Below are 21011 nucleotides of genomic sequence, written 5' to 3' on the forward strand. Positions count from 1 at the left end.
TTCTTCCAATCCAAAAAGAATCTAAATTTCTGAAGTATATTGTAATAGTGTTTAGTTACTCTGATATGTAAAAAAAATACAATATATAAACTTAAGTTGTGATTTCACACTATTCTGAAAACTCAGATTTCTAAATATTTGCATTTCCAAACTTTGATTTTAATTTCAATATTGTAAAAACAAATTCCTTAAATAAATAAAACATAAGATGATGTAGATCAGATGGTCCTTTATTACAAAAACAACATAAACTGAAGGAAGAACATTTTTTTCCCCCAAAAATTTACAAAAACAAAAACATACATCCAACGCTGTTGATGAAGATCTGACGGTGTTGATGGGAAAACTGACGGTGTTGATGAAAAACTGACGGTGTTGACAAAAAATGTGTGTGCATTGTGATTATTGAACAGATGTGCTCTTTAAACTACTACTAAAACTACTCCTTGTTATTAGAGTATTGAACTTACTGTAAAGCAAACTATAAGCACATACACCGTTTCCAACTATTATAAATTACACCGTTTCCAACTATAAAAAACAACAACAAGGGAAACCAGGGGCCCTCCTCCCCCTCTGTTTTCATCTACCTCCCCTATACCACTTCCTGCTCTCCTTTTTCTCATCCACCTCTTCTCCTCTTCCTTTCCTCCTTTGTAAGTAGCCATTTACTTTAAAGTGGCGTGTGTGTGTGTGTGTGTGTGTGTGTGTGTGTGTGTGTGTGTGTGTGTGTGTGCGTATGTGTGTGTTTGGGTGTGTTGGATGTGTGATTGCCCTGCACTGCCTACTTTATACTGGGTGTGATCTTAAATTGACATTCCTTGACAACAATACTGCAACACATAATCTGTAGCTTAGAATCAGGTTCAATTAGCTTACTTAAGATTTCATTTTTGTCTAACCTGTGCTTATGCTTTGAGCAGCAGGCGTCGGACATGCGTATGGTTAAATAATGTAATGCATGCTATGTATGTGCATTTATGTGTAAATAAAACCCTGAAATAACAGTTTAACCCTTCACTATATTCACAAATAATATTATATTCGCACATTAAGAGGTTATTGGTGGATTTGTCAACTCCGTCAGCTACAGGTCAACTCCGTCAGGTTCTATGTTCTGACGGAGTTGACGTCTGACAGAGTTGACGTAAGGGCATGTATTTTCCCGCCAAAACATGTATTGTACACTGCATCTAGGTAGTTTTTCCTCAGTTGCTAGCTGTCCCAATAACCTCACTAAAATGCTTAAATTCAATCCACTATGGTTTAAAAAAAAGTATCTTAACAGAAAGATGGTATTGACATGGTGCAGCTGTGACCATAGGAATATTGACATTGTTTGTCTAAAGTATAAAAAAATGTAAAACGTTCCAGAGCATGTGTGGTAGTGCTGCATTCACCACAGACAGGGAGATGAAAAGGGGTCCTCAAGGATATAGCTGACCATGCTATTTCCTGATTTAAAGAGCTTTATGAAAAAATCTGACGGAGTTGACAGAAACTGAGGACACAACTTTAATAGGCAGATATTTATGGAAAATATTGTTTGATGTTCACTTCATGCATTGTTTTTTATATTTATACCCCTTATCTTTTATTTGATATATATGTTTTCACAATTGTAGAGCTTTTTTAAAGTTTTTTGGGATGGTTAATATTGTAACCTCTTGCTGAGGACAAGTGCAATAACATGGACCATCTAACCACAGACCATACATTTAAACAACTTTTCCCCAAAAAGATAAAAAAGTTTATTCTAAAAATCAGATAGGTATATACAATTCCTTTAGATTTAACTTTGTAAGTATGTCATACTTGATGAATTTCTTAATTTTTGCTATAAATTAGACTTTTCTTTGTGGGACATGTTTTGTCCCGACTCTCAAGAATCAGTGACCAGCGATTATTATAGCCAAAATGGTCTTAAAATTGTTTACATGTTTTTCGCCCACGCTGTACGATAATATCTACGATATTATTTGTCTGTCTTTCATTTTAAATTAAATAAAAATGCAATTACATTTCTCAACCGCTAGATGGCAACAGCCCAACTGACTACGCGTTGCCAGTAGTCATTACTGGCAACGCGAGACTTGATAGTTACTACAGATCACCGTTCTCGTGATCGCGCGATACATTTCCACCATTTTGAAACATTTCAAACGAGCCAGAGCATTGCATTCAGCTGTCGGTCGAAGAGAACAGGTAAAATACATTCCTACTTTTGTCTTGTAAGTATCTGTGTTTTCGTTTTGACGTGCTAATTTTTTAGATAAATTATTTGTTATCATGTGTTGTTGGAATCATGACATTTACAGTGTATCATGGTACATGCACGTGTTACAGTTACTGTAACCCCATGTTTCCATGTGCTCTTAAACTCGAATTAACTGAATCCAAAGGTGTAAATATGAAACATGTGCAACCTATTATAAAGTGTTATGAAAGCCACAATTATATTTTACTCTTTTCTTTAGATCATTATGATATGAAAATAGCATTCCCTCACTAAAGCTCTCATCTTTGACAAAGTCCATCATTGATTTGAATTATAATGTTGAATTTGTCTGAAGCTTGTTACATACAGAGAGAGCATAAGCTAATAGAGTAGAATAATATTTGTCATTGTACAAGCACAATAAGATGAAGTTTCATTCAGAATGCCTTCATTCGTTAAAGTTTGAAACTTTCAAATTCATTTTATAATACAGCATAAAAATACAAATGATTGGCTATATAAAATAAGCAATTATAGAAATTATCCAGCAGTAGGCCTATATCAATAATGCAAATAGCTCAGATGTACATTAATCCCTAAACAGAACACATACTGTACACACAAAATAGTACAGATGAATGTATTATTCCATGCACACTTGAGGTTAAACTGTCAACAATGCTTTTCTTGTGCAAATTATTTTTTTCTTATTTGGCAGATGCCGTGATGACCAACTTCCCAGCAGCAACAGAGTTTTATATTTTATTATCTTAAGTTGTTGATGTTCCATTTTTTTAATCACTTTATATTGTATTTTTAATATTTGATTTGGTCATTTTTATGTTTTTGATATTTTTGTAAGTTGTTAATGTTCTTTTTCTAAATAAAACCTTTATATTTAATTTGTTTGGATGGATTGTCATTTATGAGAACCTGTTATATTTGAGTGAAAAGAATCCTTTAGCCATAATTTTGTTGTCTATTACATGTATATGTGTAGTCGTTTAAAAGCCGTCTAATTGATGCCTAGTCTATTCTTGGGCTATGGTTAGACGTCTATTAGATTTTCACTGACAGCCCAAATTCAGCCTTGTTTTAGCCTAGACCCATATGCACTGTCTATTAGACGTATATATGTAGTCGTTCAATAGCCGTCTAATTAATGACTATTCTTGGGCTGGTTAGACGTCTATTCTTGGGCTCTGGTTAGACGTCTATTAGATTTTCACTGACAGCCCAAATTTAGCCTTGATTTAGCCTAGACGTCTGGGCTGTGTTTTGACGACTATTAGACGTCTTTTAGACGCAAAATTGCTTGCTGGGTTTGCAGTGCGTATGCGGTGCATATTTTTTCCGTACCCATGTTAACAGGTTAGAGCTTTCACACTGCACGCGGATGCGGTCCGTCGACGGTCGATCTGTTCCAGTTGCGGTGCGTAGCCTATACAGCAGTGCAGAGATCGTTTCCGCACCGAGTCCATTTCTGCTGTGTTACAAACGCTGAATTAAAGTGACAGCGCACGGTTCGTGGTCAAAATGAACACAGACTGACCTGAATATGTAGTAATTTCACCATAAATGCAAAGTCCAGCCGGGCGATAGCATCAGCATTCAGCACAGTCGCGACGGCACTCCTAACTTCCCATCTCTGTATAGAGGGAATGCCTTAGCGTCACTTTCCCGCCGGAACACGCCCCCCTCAGCTGGACTGAGTGGCAAAAGAGCTGCTGCGTGACTGGATTTAATAGGGGAAACTGCGGAAACGAGAGTAAAACAAACGATGGTTGGACTCGATATAAGTGTTCCTTACAATTTAGGCCTACCAAAGATCCAGTGATCCATGGATATTGACACGCAGCCATTGTGTTTCCTGACATTTATATGTGCCTGATTTCGACGCTGGGGAAATACGTGAACGCTTTATATAAATACAATATAGGCAGGTCTAAATCCAGGTGATCACTCATATCAATGTTATATATAGGCTATAATTTATTATAGGCCTACATATCTAATTACATAGATAGATTAGAGATACATATCTAGATAGATTTGGATAGATAGATAAAATGGAGGCTCCCCAGAAGAGATGCCGTACATCTGTGGTGTGGGAGCATTTACATTTAGAAACCCCAAATAAAGTGAGATGTGTGTATTGTGATCGGCAGCTCGCCTACTGCAACAATACATCATCCAGTAGAAACACAGGACAGTTTATGGGAACTTTTTGATACTCGTATCATCAAACCCAGATGATACACAATGCTACAGCTGATGCCACAGTGGAAGTGAAAAAATACATCAACGATGCGTATTTGCCCAGAACTCATGATCCACTAACTTACTGGAAAGAGAGAGCAGTAATCTTTCCTCATTTGTATGTATTAGCTAAAATATATCTTTGTATGCAGCAACAAGTGTCCCTTGTGAGAGGATTTTTTCAAAGGCTGGAGAAATTATCTGTAAAAAAAAGAAGTAGGCTAAGTAAATAAAAATATGTAAAAAAGTGAGACATTGTGGCTTGATTTATTTTATTAATATTCATTTTGCAGGACCAAAATAACATTATGCACAATGAGGAGTCTATAGGTTACAAGATTCACATATTAGAAAAGTAAAAAAAAAAAAAAAAAAAAAAAAAAAAAATCATGGCTCGTCAAGGTTGTTTCAGATCAACACCTGCAAGTGACCACTAGGTGTCACCGTGGAGACGGGTGTCGGATTGATTCGAAACAATATGAACCATTTGATTCAACTGTTTCATTGCTTCACGAAGCCTCGATCTGCCCATCACTACTTTCAATGTTGCAGTAAACATAAATACTCCTTTAATTTCCACTGAATGTAACAAGAAGAAACAAAAAGAAAGAAAAATACACCTCCGCTCTATTCAGCGCTGCACACGCGGCCATGCGTGTTCCGGACTACCCTACCCATAATTCCCTCTACTCGGACTACAATTCCCCGTCCTTACAACATTAAAGGAACAGCTCCCTATTCCCCCTTTCTCCCACAACATGATGCATGTGTAACCCTTATTACGAGGTAGTAATAATGTACGGTATAAAGAGGAAAAGTCCAACCTTTAGGGACACCATCTTTCTTTGTGAATGAATATGTATCGTAAATAAATAAATGTTCTTCCTTAAAATACGGGGTTTCAGAATAGCTAATTTTCAGTTAGCCTAATAGCTGGTTTGATTTGCATTGAGAGATGATCTTATGGAAAGTACTCCAAGCCAATCTCTAGGTGTGGTGAAGGATATGTGATAATGTGGGGTGATTTTAATTCCAAAGGCCAAGGGAACTTTATCAGGATGCATAGTGTCCTGGATCCATGAAATAACTGGCCTTTAAAAATATAAATCTGCCTCTATGGTAATTTAGCATAGGGGTGTCCTGACTTATGCACCCCGTATTTTAAGAAATAACATTTATTTATGTACGATACATATTCATTCACAAAGAAAAATGGTGTCCCTAAAGGTTGGACTTTTCCTCATTTTTTTTTATTAAGGCATTAAGATCAATTTCCAAAAGATGATTTTTTTTTTATTCATCTTTTTAGGAAACTTTAGCATGGGTGTCTTCAAACTTATGCATAGCACTGTATATCCTTCACATTCATTTATTGAAATTTATTTTTCTTTAGGCTCTTTACCAACAGCCTCATGGCCCAATTTAATTTGAAGGGCAAGGGGAAAAGGGGGAAGCGCCCTTTAGAGGGTACAAAGATTTATAGAGCAATACAAGGTAAGCCCAAGTTTCATGTTGACCAGTCTATAAATAATTATTTTGGACAAAACATTTCCTTCCCTTCTGACTTAAAAAAAAAAAAGCAATGCCAATTATCTATCTTGATAGATAGACTATTCATCCACAAGAGGTGTTACAGCATTAAGAAAGAAACAAAAGCAAAGTTGAAAGTAAAAGATGGTAAATAGTCACAATTCTCAAAATATTATTCTCCCCTCATGGCACAAAGGTGAGTCATTATTACAAGAATGACTTCCTGTGGCAGTCCTTATTACATTGAAGCAGAAGCAGCCTCCAACTGAACAGTCTGCTCTCATACTGTTCAAGTTCATTTTCCAAAAACTGCATTTACGGTAATTGTCTCAGCAGCAGGTGATAAGGTGTAATGCATTTGGCGTCAACATTAGACGTCTACCGCACGTCTAATGTTCTAATGTTGACGTCGGTGGGACCTCCATGTAAGGGCTATAGTCCAAACGTGGTCATTTGTGGACGTCTTTTCAACATAAAATTTTGACTTATTTAACACGTCATTTTTATACAACTTCTATGTAGTCCTATGTTTCAAGAGGGTGGATGACATGTTTTCTGTATCATGTATTCATTTTCCTGTAGCTTTGTTTGGCTCGGCAGTTTGAACTGGAAATGCATTACACCTTATCACCTGCTGCTGAGACAATTAAATGGAGTTTTTGGAAAATGATCTTGAACAGTATGCCACCTTCTGAAATAGAACTAGATCATTTCAGAAGGTGGCATACTGTTCAAGATAGTTTAAACTATTTTAATTCGATACTGTTTGCTGAGTTTTTGGAAAATGATCTTGATGCCACCTTCTGAAATAGAACTAGATCATTTTCCAAAAACTCGTTTTGATTGTTTCAGCAGCAGGTGATAACTTGAGACGCATAGCGTGATGCATTTCCAGTAGCTGCTGAGTCAAACTGCTACAAGAAAATTAACTGGCACAGAAAACATGTCCTCCACCCTCTGGGAAACATGGGACTACATACATATAACAGTATAGTTATACACATTCAAATAAATCACAACTCAATATCGCTTTTTCAAACTTTATTTAAAAAAAAAAAACAATATGCCCTGAATGACATCAACCATAAAGACAATGTATTGGACTACTTTAAACTATTTTAATTCTCATCACGGCATAGGTTCATCAGGGCATTGCGAACCCTCCACCTCCTATTCTCTGTGGCGCGTGCTTGAGGTTACTTTTCGCACAACAAAAGTAACATAAAATAAATTTAAAAAAAGAAATGGACCAGTGCTCTTTATCAGGCATCATGATAAGCACAGAGTTGTTATTTATTTTGTTCTGTATTATGGCAAATCAACCGGGAGCTCCCCGCAAATGCGTGCGCGCGTCTTGATCCCGACTGCCCCTATGATGTCACTCGTTGTCACTCGGTCAGTCAGTTAGCGACTCCGACGAATCGACGATGTCTGACAAGAAACGAAAATATCTTTCTGGCCAAGAAAAACGACAAAAAAGAGCCTGGAAGAAGAGAAGAAGCAAGAAGATAAAGGTACGTAACGTAAGCCTGTAGGCTTAATTTTCCGATTTCTGTAATATGGCTAATCTGCACTAAAAGTCTTAACATTAGCCTAAATCGTGCTTGTATTAATTTTCTACAGTTGTTTAACTTACATGCTAATAACATACTGCATAAAATTGGTTTAGTAGGCCTATTAGGCCTATACCATTTGCTGTGGTGTTACTGTTAAAGCATTTAACAGAACAATATAAACCCAGTTTGGATTCTACACTAAATGGCTAACATTAGTTTACTCCTTATGTCCCCTTAGGAGCACTATTAAAGTAACGTTATACGCTGCCAGTAAACAAAACTCCAGCGGTTGGTGAGTATAAAGGGGCTGTAAAATGATAACCTTCTGCATTTTAAAAATTAAGTCTAACTTTATGTATAATTATTTCCTTTAATTGGATTGGATTTTAATAGTTATATTGAAATGTTACCTTATTCTTAATATTGTTACCATTGATCTTCTTTGTGGTGTTTTAGATGTTATTGTTAATTTTGTTTATTTGAAAAATCTATTTATTATTTTATATAATATTATATTTAAATGTTATTCTATTTGCTCTATTTAATTTAAATTTTATATATCTATATATATATATGTGCTGTAGTTTGTGACTCTTAAACTCTGGTGTCAATAAAAATGTATCTTTGTTCAGTGATAATCACTTTATCTGTCTTTTTATTCAGCAAGTTAATCAGTGTGTGTGTGTGTGTGTGTGTGTGTGTCTTGCACTGCCATTCAGCTCAGTGGTATCATAATTTTCCTGTTAGACATCAAACATAGTATATACAGTATAATATTATATAGTATGGTATAGTTTTAAGGTAGTCATTGCTTTTCTTTAGGCCTTAAAACGGTCAAAGGGGCCTCCAACCAAATTTTGCTTAGGGCCCCCAAAGGTCTAGGGCCGGCTCTGGTCTCTGGCACCTGCCGATACAGCGGCATCTAATACAACATAAGCCTACAGCTAGGCCTACTATCAATGAAGTGGAATCAACGTTTTTTAATCAGTTTTATTTTGATAAACATAACACAATAAATCTTTTAAACAAGCTGTTTAAATTGAGTTTAAGCAATCCCAAGTGTTTACATGTATCGAAAAAGACCATTATTTGTAGAATGACAATGTGATGTATCGAGTTCTTAGATCTGTTTTGTGTTACTCGACATTATCTCAGTGCTTCTTGCTATAGTTTTTGCACGCTGTACAAAAATAAAAATAAACAAGATGTAATCATCGTAATCGATTAGTATATAAAATATTGATTACAAACATTCAAAACTGATCACAAGTGGCTTTTCTATATTCATTTTAATTGTCTCGTGTAGTTACTTTTTAGCAAGTTGACCTCTAGAGTTCACCTTCGTGCAAACATAATCTTTGAATTTTATCCGTAGCCTTTACAAGGACAGGTAACGTTAACCCCCAAATGTGTTTGCATTACAATAATGTGGTACAGGTACGTCATGTCAAACTGACATAATTACGCATTGTAAATGTTTACTATAACTTATGGGATGATCTGGGGGGTGTTTTGTTTATGTCAGCTTACACTATTTGTATTGTTGTTGTTTTTTAGTTAATTTGCTTTTTTGCATAAAGAACTGGGGATGAGATCATTGGAATTGTAGGTTTTATTGGTTTTGTCAAAAGAAAAAAAAAACCATCTGTATTTTAAAACACTGCTTTTTCTTAAAACATTGTGTCAGACGTATTTGGTAGCATTATTCTCGTTTCATTGTGTATTAACTTCATATAGCCCTGATATTTGTAGAAATAAGAAAAGTGTATTTATAAAACAAAAAAGATTTGTTAGAACAATTTGTGTCTGGCACAACAGGTATGAAGATACGTCTGGTTTTAAATTAACTCAAGCTTTAATGAGTACATCTCTCGGTGCAATAGTCAGAAGTGATTCTGCGGTAATAGTTTAAATGTAAAACAGCATGCACTTACTTTTCGTGTTAATACTTTGTGTGATTCAGCATCATAGATAGAGGGAAAGTTGCACTAAACAAAGTATCAATTTAGTCAAGCAATCTCAAACAGAAAGACTATCACTTAAATTCTTAATTATCATTTATTCCTATAACCACTGAATGTTGACAGCTCTCAAAGAAAAGTCTTCGCCTAAAACACATACAATCCGAGAAACGAGATGTGAACGCTGTCATCTGCTATCTGAGCAAGATGACTAAAAAACTAGTGATACACCGTCATTTGCAAACTTTTGTGTATTTCTTATAAACAATGCTTTTCATCCCTCTTTTCTTAGTGATTTGGTCTTTTTGAATCTTGTATGGTTGTTTTGGACACATGTGATTTCTGTATAAAGATTATGTTTTAAAAGTTAGTCCATAGGCTTTACAAGAGTGTGTGACTTTGCATCACTGCGATGACAAGATATGTTGGTGTGTAAAATACACCCAAAGGTTTAAGCACAACTATTTACACACATACTGAATGATATCTAACATATTGTAGATTGCCAACATTCCATTATCTGTTTATTTGGGATTAGAGAACATCCTTAGCTACTTAGCTCATATGTTTCTTTAATTTGTTGGGGTGTTAGTTAAAAAGGTATTAGTTAATAACAAACAAACAAACAAAGGCTTTAAAGCAACATGGAACCGTAATATTAATATATAAAATATGGTATAGTTACATGTCGAAGCATACTTACAGTTTGAAAATGACTTCCATAAAGTTTCTTTTAGTAAAGCTATGCCTGGATATTCCCTACACAAAATTTCACGTTTGTGGGGGTGCATGAGACCTCTCAAAGATTACACCAAAATGAGCTTTTCTCGAACATTGCATGTTTGCACTATGCCTGAAACGTGCTTTTTTTTTTTTTCATTTTCATTTTCTCTTTAAATGAAAGGGGACAGTGTTAATCAACATTAAAACAATGTAAATGTACCCAGCCGGGTGTAATAAAAAGCAACCTTAAAGATAACCACAGGTATAAAATCACAAAAATAAAATTACATACAACACATTATGAATTTTTTTTAAGAAATAAAATTCATATAAAATAAATATATAATGTTTAAATGCACACAGAAAGCATTAGCCCCCACATGTTTGGCTCTCTACAAGCCTGGATGATGAAATCTTCCCTCACTGCCCCTCTGGTTACCCTAACCTCACTAGATTTAAAATCTATAAAATCACATGGTGGCGAAGGTGCTAATTTTATAAATTAAACAAATGTTTTTCAATTTAATGATATTATCCCAAGTAAGTAACTGATATTTCCTCAGAATACTACAGTGGTGGTAGTGGTACAGTGCACTAATCAACATGCATTCCCTATATGTGGTTGTTAAACGCCTCAGGTAATTCATATGAAATAAAGTTGGTCAGAAGAAAAAAAAAACATTTAAAATGTTAAATACATTTTTAAAAAAGTCTAAGTAAATACAATGTGTTTGTCACAAACACATCCTTCCTAGTGTGAGAAAAGCACCTCGCTACATTACTAATCAATTAATCACAGAAATAATGCTTGTCATCAGACTGATTTAAAGAAATTAAAGCATAAGTATAAGGGTAAATCTTTATTTAAAGAAAATAGACTTCTGCTTTTGCAACACACAAAATTATAAATGTTCAAAAACGTATTAATGTTCAAGAACTTCTATTCCATACTTTGAAGCCTCAAGGTTTTAGGTCTGTAAAAATACAGAATTAAAAAAGATGTAAAAACTTTCTCTAACATTTTCTGATGACGTATTAAAATGTACCATCCATTGTATTTTAACTTTTATACAGCTTTTTTAAAAAATGTTTTAAAATGTGACGGTGAACTTTTCAAATATATGTGAAAAACGAAACTTTCTTTAATTAAAAACAACTCCCTGATCTTTCCACAGACAATACATTGTAGGGGTGTGTTTGTGTGTGTGTGAATTTCTCCTGCGACATGATGTTATTTGTTATAAAACAGTAAAAAGCCCTTTGGAAATGGACTCTCCCAAAAACCCCCGCCTCTGCTCGCTATTTGGACTGTTCTAAAACTTTCCGGGTGTTTGAAAACATCTAATGGAGAGAGAATGTAACGTTACAGATGCTCTTGTGTTCAATGTAAATAATAGTTAAAATCAAGTGTTGTTAACTAAGGAATATGTGTGTGCGTGCAACTAATTGTAAACACATGAGCATATTTTATTGTATAATACGTTCATAAGAGAGAGAATTTAGATCGTGAGGCATTCCGTCTTTAGAAATGTTTGCACTTTATATTATTACCACCCTCCCGTGTTATCTGTAGAGTATGTCATGGTATATGCATGTTGTGTAAACTTCGACTGTGTCTCAGGGGACATGTACGGGCATGTTTGCCGTTTCGAAGGACCTTGTTGTTCACTTTTAACTTTTTCTGCTTCGGTGTAATTACATGGGTGCATGATGTCCGGTTAGTGTTTAGGCATAGTCATCTACTTTTCACCCTCTCAGATTCACTGCAAAGAAAGTAACGTTATATTTATTATTTATTACATTAAATGCATATATTTATTTAATACGTGGTCGTGGGTATTTATTAACGTAGTAGTCTGCGAGCAGTCTGTATATTCCCCATTTGTTAATCCGTCTCCTCTGTCTTTTCAAGCCAATCCATAACGTGGTAAAAAATAAAATCCAATATCGCGCTCTGTGACTGTTTTATTCCATGTAAATCTTCAATCGTTATCCACGTTGGCCAATCTGACTTCGCAAATGAAAAAATATATTCCACGTGTTCCGCTGGTTAATTGTGTTAAGCACGATCCATGTAATTTTCGTGGAGCTAATGTTAAATCCATCATAGCTTCATCACGGCATCTCTCGGGAGTCTTGGGGTCTGCAGTAGCGTAAAATCTCAAGTGAATGCACGTTGAGTTTGTGGCTTTTTTAAACAGACCGCCGCATGATACGGGGGCTGGGTCTTCTTTCATTATGTGCGTGTGCGCACGCTGTGGACGCGTGGGCACTGTATGCACTCTTTTCCCACGCAAGTCGCGTGGTGTGGGAGTGTCGTGGGAGGGGTCTGAGTGGGACTCTACGCTCACTTTCAGTCGGTCATTGCTGTCTTTGACACCGAGCTGAACAGGCGTGTTTCAGTATGCTCTACACGCCAAAGTTTTTGTTCTTCTCTCTTCAAAACGCAGTTTTGTAAACGTAGGCCTAAGTCTTTTTTTAAATTGATGGTTTTAGAAATAGATCTTTTTCTGTAATGAAAAAACTCTCTTAACTTGTTTTACTTTTCTGTAAATGACTGATCTTTGACTCTTTAACGTTTTAACATTTTTAAAATGTTCTTTTAGATGTTTTAATACTAAAACAATTTGATAACTTTAAGAAAACTTTTTCATTAATGTTTAACATTTTTACAAATGTGTAAAAACACTGAGACATGTGTATTTTAAACTTTATACAACGTTTTAATACCTTTAAACACTTGAAACTACTACTTTTGTTCAAATGTTAGAAAATAGATCTATTGCTTGATATAAAATTTTAATACATGCGGTTTTACTTATTTTTGTGATTGAAAATCCCTTTTTTAAAACAGATGTTTTATGTAAAAAATTGAACATTTTACAAAATAATGTGTGAAGGTTAAATGCTTGTACTGTGTCTTAATGATATAAATAGGCTTAATAGTTTTAAGCACTATACGTGTTATGTGAAAAGTAAGACTTTTTCTTAATATGTATGTTAGAAAATATATGTATTTGATAAATATACATTTTAACATAATGATAGGTAAGCAGAGTTTAACAAGTATTTACACCAGATGACAAATATATACATACATATATATATATATATATATATATATATATATATAACATGCATCATTTCTGATAACTTTAAGAAAACACTATTTAAACTTTTTCATTAATGTGTTAACGTTTTACAAGTGTATGAACACTAAGACATATGTATTTTAACTTTATAACCCTTTAAACCCCGGTGTTATTGCGAAAAAGTACATCTTCAATATAGTAATTAGATGTTTTAATACTAGAACATTTTGTTAACTTTAAGAAAACACAATTTAAAACTTTTTATTTAATTATTGAATTATATATTTAAATTTATTAATTATTTATTTTTTATGTCTAAACGTTTTTAACATTTTACAAGCGTATGGAGATCGCTAAAAACACACTTTTATACATTGTTTTAACATGATTTTGAACACTTTCAGATGTGTGTAAAAGGACCATTCTTTAATAAAAACACTAAACCTATCTCTGACTATGTTCTCATTATACGTTTTCTGGCATCCTTCTTAAAAAGATTGAAAATGTATTGTTTTGAATGTTTTTTCCATCATTTTGAACATTTTTACATTGAACAAGACAGATGCCCATAAAAGGTGTACAGCAGGTGCCCTTTCCGGAACCGGGTCGGATGGGAGGGGTTTCGTACCGTGGGAGAATTTCCGCGGTCACATGACCTCTCCAGAAGTGGGAGGGTGGAGGTGGAAAGAGGAGGGGAGAACGTGGGAAAATTCCCACGGTCCAGGTGTTCAGACCGGAAGTGGGTGGGAGGGATAAAAAGGGGCGGGGCTAAGCGTGGGAACCATTTTATTGGGGCCATAAATCACTCAAAGTGACATATTGTGCCCTTATACCTCTCTCTAACATTATTCAAAATATCTTTTGAAACTCGTACAGGTTTGGAACGTGTGAGTAATGACAGAATTTACCGTTTTGGGTGACGGTGAGTCAATTGATTACAAGATGTTTTGTTTAATTTCTTCACTCATTTCATTTCTTTGTTATCTAATGAATAGCTAGTCTATTCTTGAGCGTTTAGACGTCTATTCAATTTTCACTGACAGCCCAAATTTTCCGTTTTGGGCTGTGTTTATACGGCTATTAAACGTCTTTTAAACGAAAAATTGCTTGCTGGGTTGCGCAAGAAGTGTCAAGTCGCGCCGCGTCATCATCGCACTCCGGACGCGTTACTTTCAGTTCGGGAGTTCAAAACAGTTCAATCTAATCATTAAACAAGTAAAAGTTCACTTCAAGAATGAACAAAGTGGAGTTGATGAGTTTGAAGTGCATTAAAAAAAAAAACAGAGCAAGCGTTCAAAAGCAAAAGCTCATTAATTCTCTATATGAAGCAGAACTTGATTCAATCAACAGAAACACAAACGTTTTGTTATAAGATGCGCAATACAGTTTTCTCTGTAAGGAAGTCCCCGTGATCTGACATTAAAAAATGTAATGTTCAGAAAGTCGTTTTTTTATATACCCTAGGCTATATATATTTTTGGTCTAGGTTATCAGTTGAGTATAAAGTGATGCAGGATTTGGAAACATTTGTACCACAGTGGTGTTTTAATGAGGTGTTGTACTGTGTTTGAGGGGGAATTAATATTTAATTTTTAGACATTTTTTTTGTTTTGTAATTTATTTGATTATGTATTTTTTTACTCATTTAATAAAAGTATGGGTTAAAAATTATCTCTCTCTGGTGACTCGAGAGAAATTAAATGAGAAATGAAAACCCACATTCATACTTCCCATTGTGGTCCAATCCTTCGAAAGGAATGAGTCAGAGACAGCTCATGTTGCTGCGGGTGAGTAATATGCGGGAGTCGTGACGTAGTGTCTTTATCATTGGTCGTGTAAGCTGTGGTGTGTGTTAGGGGTGAGATTCTGTTGTAGCAATTCAGCGAATGTCTGTGACACTCAAGTACACTACAAGGCCAACATTATGAATCTGTTCTTCAGTAACATTACTCGTTTCCCTTCAACAGGTATCTTAAATGATTCAAAGAGAGGAAGAAAGACTGATATACCAAAAAAACTATCTCAGTTTATTACCACCAATTATTATCATTAAAATGTTGAATGTCTGGCAAATAATACTATCCAGCGGCACACAAATGGCCAACAGCAAGGCCTCACTATCACACAGAATCACAGTGCAACAGACACCTCAATCTCAGTTATCACAGCACCCTAAATAGGAAAAGACTCTGTACACAGCAAGCTCGGAACTGAATAGGCTACATATGAAACCACACCAAATCTACATTAGAGGCTAGCTTTGGGCAAGCGCTGCACAATTATGATAGACCGACAACAAAACAACAACCATACCTCCAGAAAAAGAAAGAAAATAACAAACAAAACAAATAAACAAAATGTACAATAAACCTTGGAGGTACAGTATAATTTGAATAGCCTGTGACAGATTTGAGAAGTTTCAATTGTGGTTGTACTGCGAACGTGAATGAAAGAATAAGTGCAACCTACTTTTTTACATCTACATGCTCTCGAGTTGTGCAAAATTACGCTTTATTGCTTCACTTTGAATGTGTGAACAATATTGTGTGTAATATTTACATTTAGTCATTTAGCAGCAGAAGCTTTTGTCCAAAGCGACCATCGCAATCCGGACGCGTCACTCTCAGTTCGGGACAGCAGTCCAAAACAGTTCAATCTAACCATTAAACAAGTAGTTCACTTCAAGAATGAACAAAGTGGAGTTGAAGTGCGTTTGAAAATAACTTAAGCCACAGAAACACAAACGTTTTTAAACCCGCGGCTTCTGCTGGTTAGATCAGCATTAAACTAGCCTAGCATATCAACTGTTAAATAACAGATGATTAAAATAATATCAGATTTGTCTCATTTAAATTTTTAAAACACAAAAAAATAGAAATGAAAAATGAACATGATAAATTTACTTTTGCTATAATGTTCAAATAAATGTTCAGTGATAGCCATCTAAGATTTCTGAATGTTGTCGCAATTTTTTCTATATAGTGTTGATACGGCTCTAAATGTGAGTCATGCTGCTGGCAAGTGTGGAAGTATTTTAAACGTGTGTGTTACAGCGAGCCCTGTGTTAGGCTACTAGTTTGACAAAATGTGCGGGGTTGAGGGAGATTTTGTGCACACTGGGTGTTTCCGAGTTTCTGAGCGGCATTTAAATCGTGCCTCATGCGACTGCCTTCCTGGCCCATATATGGCAATATTGGCATATTTCACTTTCGGTTATAATGCGCTATCAATGCATGCGCTCAACGCTATCACAGGTTGGATGCTGTCTGTAACGAGCATCCGCAACAAACAAAAATCCCCAGATAAAGCCACGAAAGTGCGGACTCATAGGTAGAGTGTGTTTAGGTGCCATTTGGGACGCGCTGCACATTCACAACAGTAACTTTTGACTTAAACACTTATTGATTCAGCCGAAAGGAAACCCTTTACATTTATATCAGATCGAGCAATGCAGAACTCTAATACAGGTGAGTTATTCATATTTAATATATTAATCTATTAAAACTTTGCACAAAAATACAAATTAGAGCTAGATTAAAAAGTTCGTCGAGACAAACTTTAAGTTGGCTTGTGAAAGTTTGGACCAGAAATTTGAAGAAGTTTAAAGCAGTTTGAAGTTTAAATTATTTTGAAGTTTAAAGTTTAAAGTAGTTTGAAGAAGTTTAATTAAAGTTATAGATAGCTATAGGATAGCTTCCTCCTACCATCAGAAATGCACCAACACTGGAACACTTTAAAGGGCTGATTAAGACCCGTTTATTTAAGGCTGTTTTTCTCTGATTGTTGCATTGTCATTGTTGTTTTTGTTTATTTTAATGTTGCGCTTTGGGTTTGAGAAAAGCGCATTATAAACAGCGGCGGCGCCAGGGGGGGTCTTGGGGAGTCTCAAGACCCTCCCAAAAAATGCTTTGACCCCCCATTTGACCCCCCACCCCCTTCCTGATTAAAAAATATATATCCGGGATAAATATTTAAAAATGTTTATCTTCAAACTACGCAGAACATACAATAATAATTAATAATTTATTCGACATACAAAATATATAAACAAGAATCACGTTCCCTCTAAGCTGCGCGCGTGCGCGGTCGTGCACTTCTGATGCCGCGGCCGCGCAGAAAAGAATAATATGCCACGCAGAGGACTGACGCGAAATGTGTGGGGAAATCCACTTGATTGTATGTGAGAAATAATCGCAGTGCTCAAACTGGTGAGTGCAGTTAACAGGTTTCAAAGAAAGAGAATGATGTGAGCGCGTGTGATTGCTTGGCAGTGAGTGTGTGTGCGGACCAAATATCTCAATACGAGAGGCGACGAGAAACGCAAAGACATGTGAAATAAAATCACAATATCATGTTTTAAAGAAGAGTGGTTTGATTAAAGTGGTGGAAATAACGGATGATGGACACAGAACGGTAACAATTACACACACCCACCCGCGTGGAAACTCAAAATACATCATTAGTTTACATAGATTTAAATAGTTTCAGGCATGGTTAGATTAGGCTACTATAAAAGAGTTCACATATTCACTTTTCTTGAAAATATTTAGCTATTAGATCTAGCTATTTACAGCTTCAGTTTGTTTTCATATTATAATAATATAATATGAAAACAAATTGAAGCATTTAAACTGATATATTATATCACTTCAAATACTTCAATTCATTTTTTTATATTATATTATATTAGGGATATATTTTATTATATTATAAGCCTAAATAAAGAATCTCACAAGGGTATTGTTTAGGGCTCATTGCAATTAAAAAGTTTGAAACCCCCTGCTAAAGAAAATATAAGCTAGGAAATTCATAAGCAATAAACAATCATTTAACTTTGATGGTTTAATGCTGCCTGTACAATTAATCGACTGTACAAAAACACTTTATGGTTTTCCTAAACCATCTCAGTGTAACAGCTTAATTTTCTTTCATAATGTATTATATTATTGTAAAGAATTGAACTGTCCTGCAAAAGATTTTGTAAATAATTTTTCATAGGATTTCTTAGTAAAGACTGGAAACAGAGGACACCGAGGAATTGGAGGATGAGGAGGATACTATTTTGTAAATATGTTTTCTGTCATGGGTGTGGCTATGGCAATTAAAGTTCGAGCATATTGTTTGCAAACTGCAATTGATTAATTAATTAAAAACAAAGTAGTTGATATGCTGTGTTGTTTTTGTTGTTAAGTAGCAGCAATATGCAGTTATTAGCCGTGTCCACTGTCTTTTTTGTTGTTTTTCATGAGAACCCCTTTGAAATGACCAGGACCCCCCATTGCCCCCCCAATCAAAATTGTCTGGAGCCGCCACTGATTATAAATAAAATGTATTATTATTATTATTATTACTCACATAATGAGAATAAATACCTAGCCTAATCATAAACGTTACTCAAATACAAGAAAACCAACCCACAAAAAACATTTACTGTCATTTTATAATTATTGTCCATAAATTCAGTTGATTTTGAGTTTTCGGAAACAATTTACAATAAAGCATTTATTTAATAACATTAGTAACCAAGCAATGGACTAATAACGATGAATTGTAGCCTACAGGATTTATTAATCTTAGTCAAGGCCGTGGGAACTAGGGGTGCTGAGGATGCTCCTGACGACAATTTCACTGGAATTTAAGATGACATGATTTAAAGTCTTTAAATAACTTTTTGTTTTTCAATAAAATTACTCTAAAGATGATTTAATTTTGACTTTAAAAGAAATGAATATATCATAAGGCAAAAGCCGCTCTCGCATGGAGTGAGTGAGTCTCACACCCAAGGCGTCATCTAACTGACGCTTTTGACCATGTTTGGCCATGCGTCAACATGCCGACGCACATGGCACCCCTTAAGCGTCAATATGAGACGCGCCTCCTAGTGGTCTAATCCTAACCCTACCCCAGACCTAAACCTACCCATAACGGAAGCGTCATCTAACTGACGCTAAAGGGTGCATTTGATGACGCCCGAGGATGAGCGTCTCATATTGACGTTTAGAGGGTGTCATGTTCGTCGGCATGTTGACATGGTCAGAAGCGTCAGTTAGATGACGCCTTGGGATGAGACTGTGTTGCAGCCACTGGTTGAGGACCAGCATCTCAGAACTGATTTGACACTCATTTAATGCATGTGAAAAAAATATATATAAATAGATGTCTTGATTAAAGCATTCTTTGGCATTAGGGGCTGTTCACAAAGAACGAGTTTTTCCATTCCCCTCTGCTACTTTTCCGATGTTTTTCAGTGTGAACGCACGTTGGTTTAACTGTTGTTCTCGCGTCTCGCGCACGACACAGCATTCTCGAAACGCAGCACTCAAGTTAAATAAGTTCAACGAAAACGCGCCTCGTGACCTTGCATATTCCCCTCCCCGTTCCACTGCCCGCGTTTGACGTCTTGCATTGTCGCATTGAAAGATTATAGGCTTGTTCGACTTCATGCAGCTCTGCGCAGACCGATCGGCGGCAGACTTGAAGCAGTGCATGCCGGTTAGAAATGTTGTCCGACTTGATACAGCGCCGACGCCACGTGACTGTGACGTATGCCATCAAAGTACCGCGAGAGCGATTCGAGAGTAGCCGGAGAACTCAGCCAGCGCAGCTTCTGAAGAGCAGCTGCTCTGGGCTGCACGAGCTGTGATGACGACACAGCTGTTCCACGATTGGCCGGATTCACCGCATGACAACGATCACGTGCGTTTCGTGTTTATTCTCACACCTTTAGTTCCACTAAAGCTCACAAATCAGTTTTTTTTAATTACAGTAAACACTCTTTTCATGTAGTCGCGATTTATTGTGTTATGTTTATCAAAATAAAACTGATTAAAAAACGTTGATTCCACTTCATTGATAGTAGGCCTAGCTGTAGGCTTATGTTGAACTTTATTCTTGTTCAAACCAACGCTGTATGAAGCAGTACATAAAGTATTGAATGAAAATGTCTCTGAAACATCTGTGTATTTGGCAAATATTGCATTTATTTCACTTCAGCTGTGGTAAAGTATACAAACACCACGTGAGCGGTCACTACGGGAACCAGAAAGTGTCCGACTTCACGTCTCCGTTTGCAGCTCCTCCCCGCCTGCACGCGGCTACTCTCGCCGATCGCTTACATCCAGCCGCAGCCGATGTCGAACACACCTATCGCTTTCTGTGTGAACCAGCACTCCTGACTCTGAGTTTATGAGATGGAGATTTGTGCGCTGGTTTTTTTTAAAATGTATCATTAGTTCAGAGCGTTCTCACATAACTCTGTTTTCATTCATTTGTATGTTAATCTTTTTGTTTGGGCTGTGTAATATTATGATTTTGTTTAAAATACTCTACCATAGCACCACCCCGCAATATCAAGCCACGCCCATTAAGCCCCGCCCCCAGCACCCCCCAGATAAAGCATGTTCCCACGCCCATGATCTTAGTTCATAGCCTATTAATTTCAACATTTAACCTATTGATTCAGAAATTAAAATTTGTATTTTATTATCTAACATTAACAAGGATTAATAAATGCTGTAAAATATGTATATATTATATAGCTTATATATTGTTCATTGTTAGTTGTATATATTGTACATGTTTGCTAATAGATTATTATAAATGTAACTGTGTCATGCAAAAGTCACTGAATAACCGCTAGATGGCGCTAAACTGCTATAATTAATAATAATAA

General features: G+C 35.8%; 1 protein-coding gene and 1 long non-coding RNA gene across 2 annotated transcripts in view; both read left to right on the plus strand.

The window, feature by feature from the left end:
* Window positions 1-21011, plus strand: part of LOC130083762 (intelectin-like) — a 247556-nt gene that overhangs the window by 153477 nt on the left and 73068 nt on the right. The gene's annotated exons all lie outside the window — the stretch shown is intronic.
* On the plus strand, window positions 2140-3004 carry LOC130083766 (uncharacterized). Its single transcript, XR_008806865.1, has 2 exons — window positions 2140-2205; window positions 2937-3004. It is a non-coding gene; the product is annotated as an uncharacterized LOC130083766 (long non-coding RNA).

Source organism: Rhinichthys klamathensis, unplaced genomic scaffold (genome assembly GCF_029890125.1).
Source record: "Rhinichthys klamathensis goyatoka isolate OS25496 unplaced genomic scaffold, OSU_Roscu_1.1 h1tg000058l_1, whole genome shotgun sequence".
NCBI lineage: Eukaryota > Metazoa > Chordata > Actinopteri > Cypriniformes > Leuciscidae > Rhinichthys > Rhinichthys klamathensis.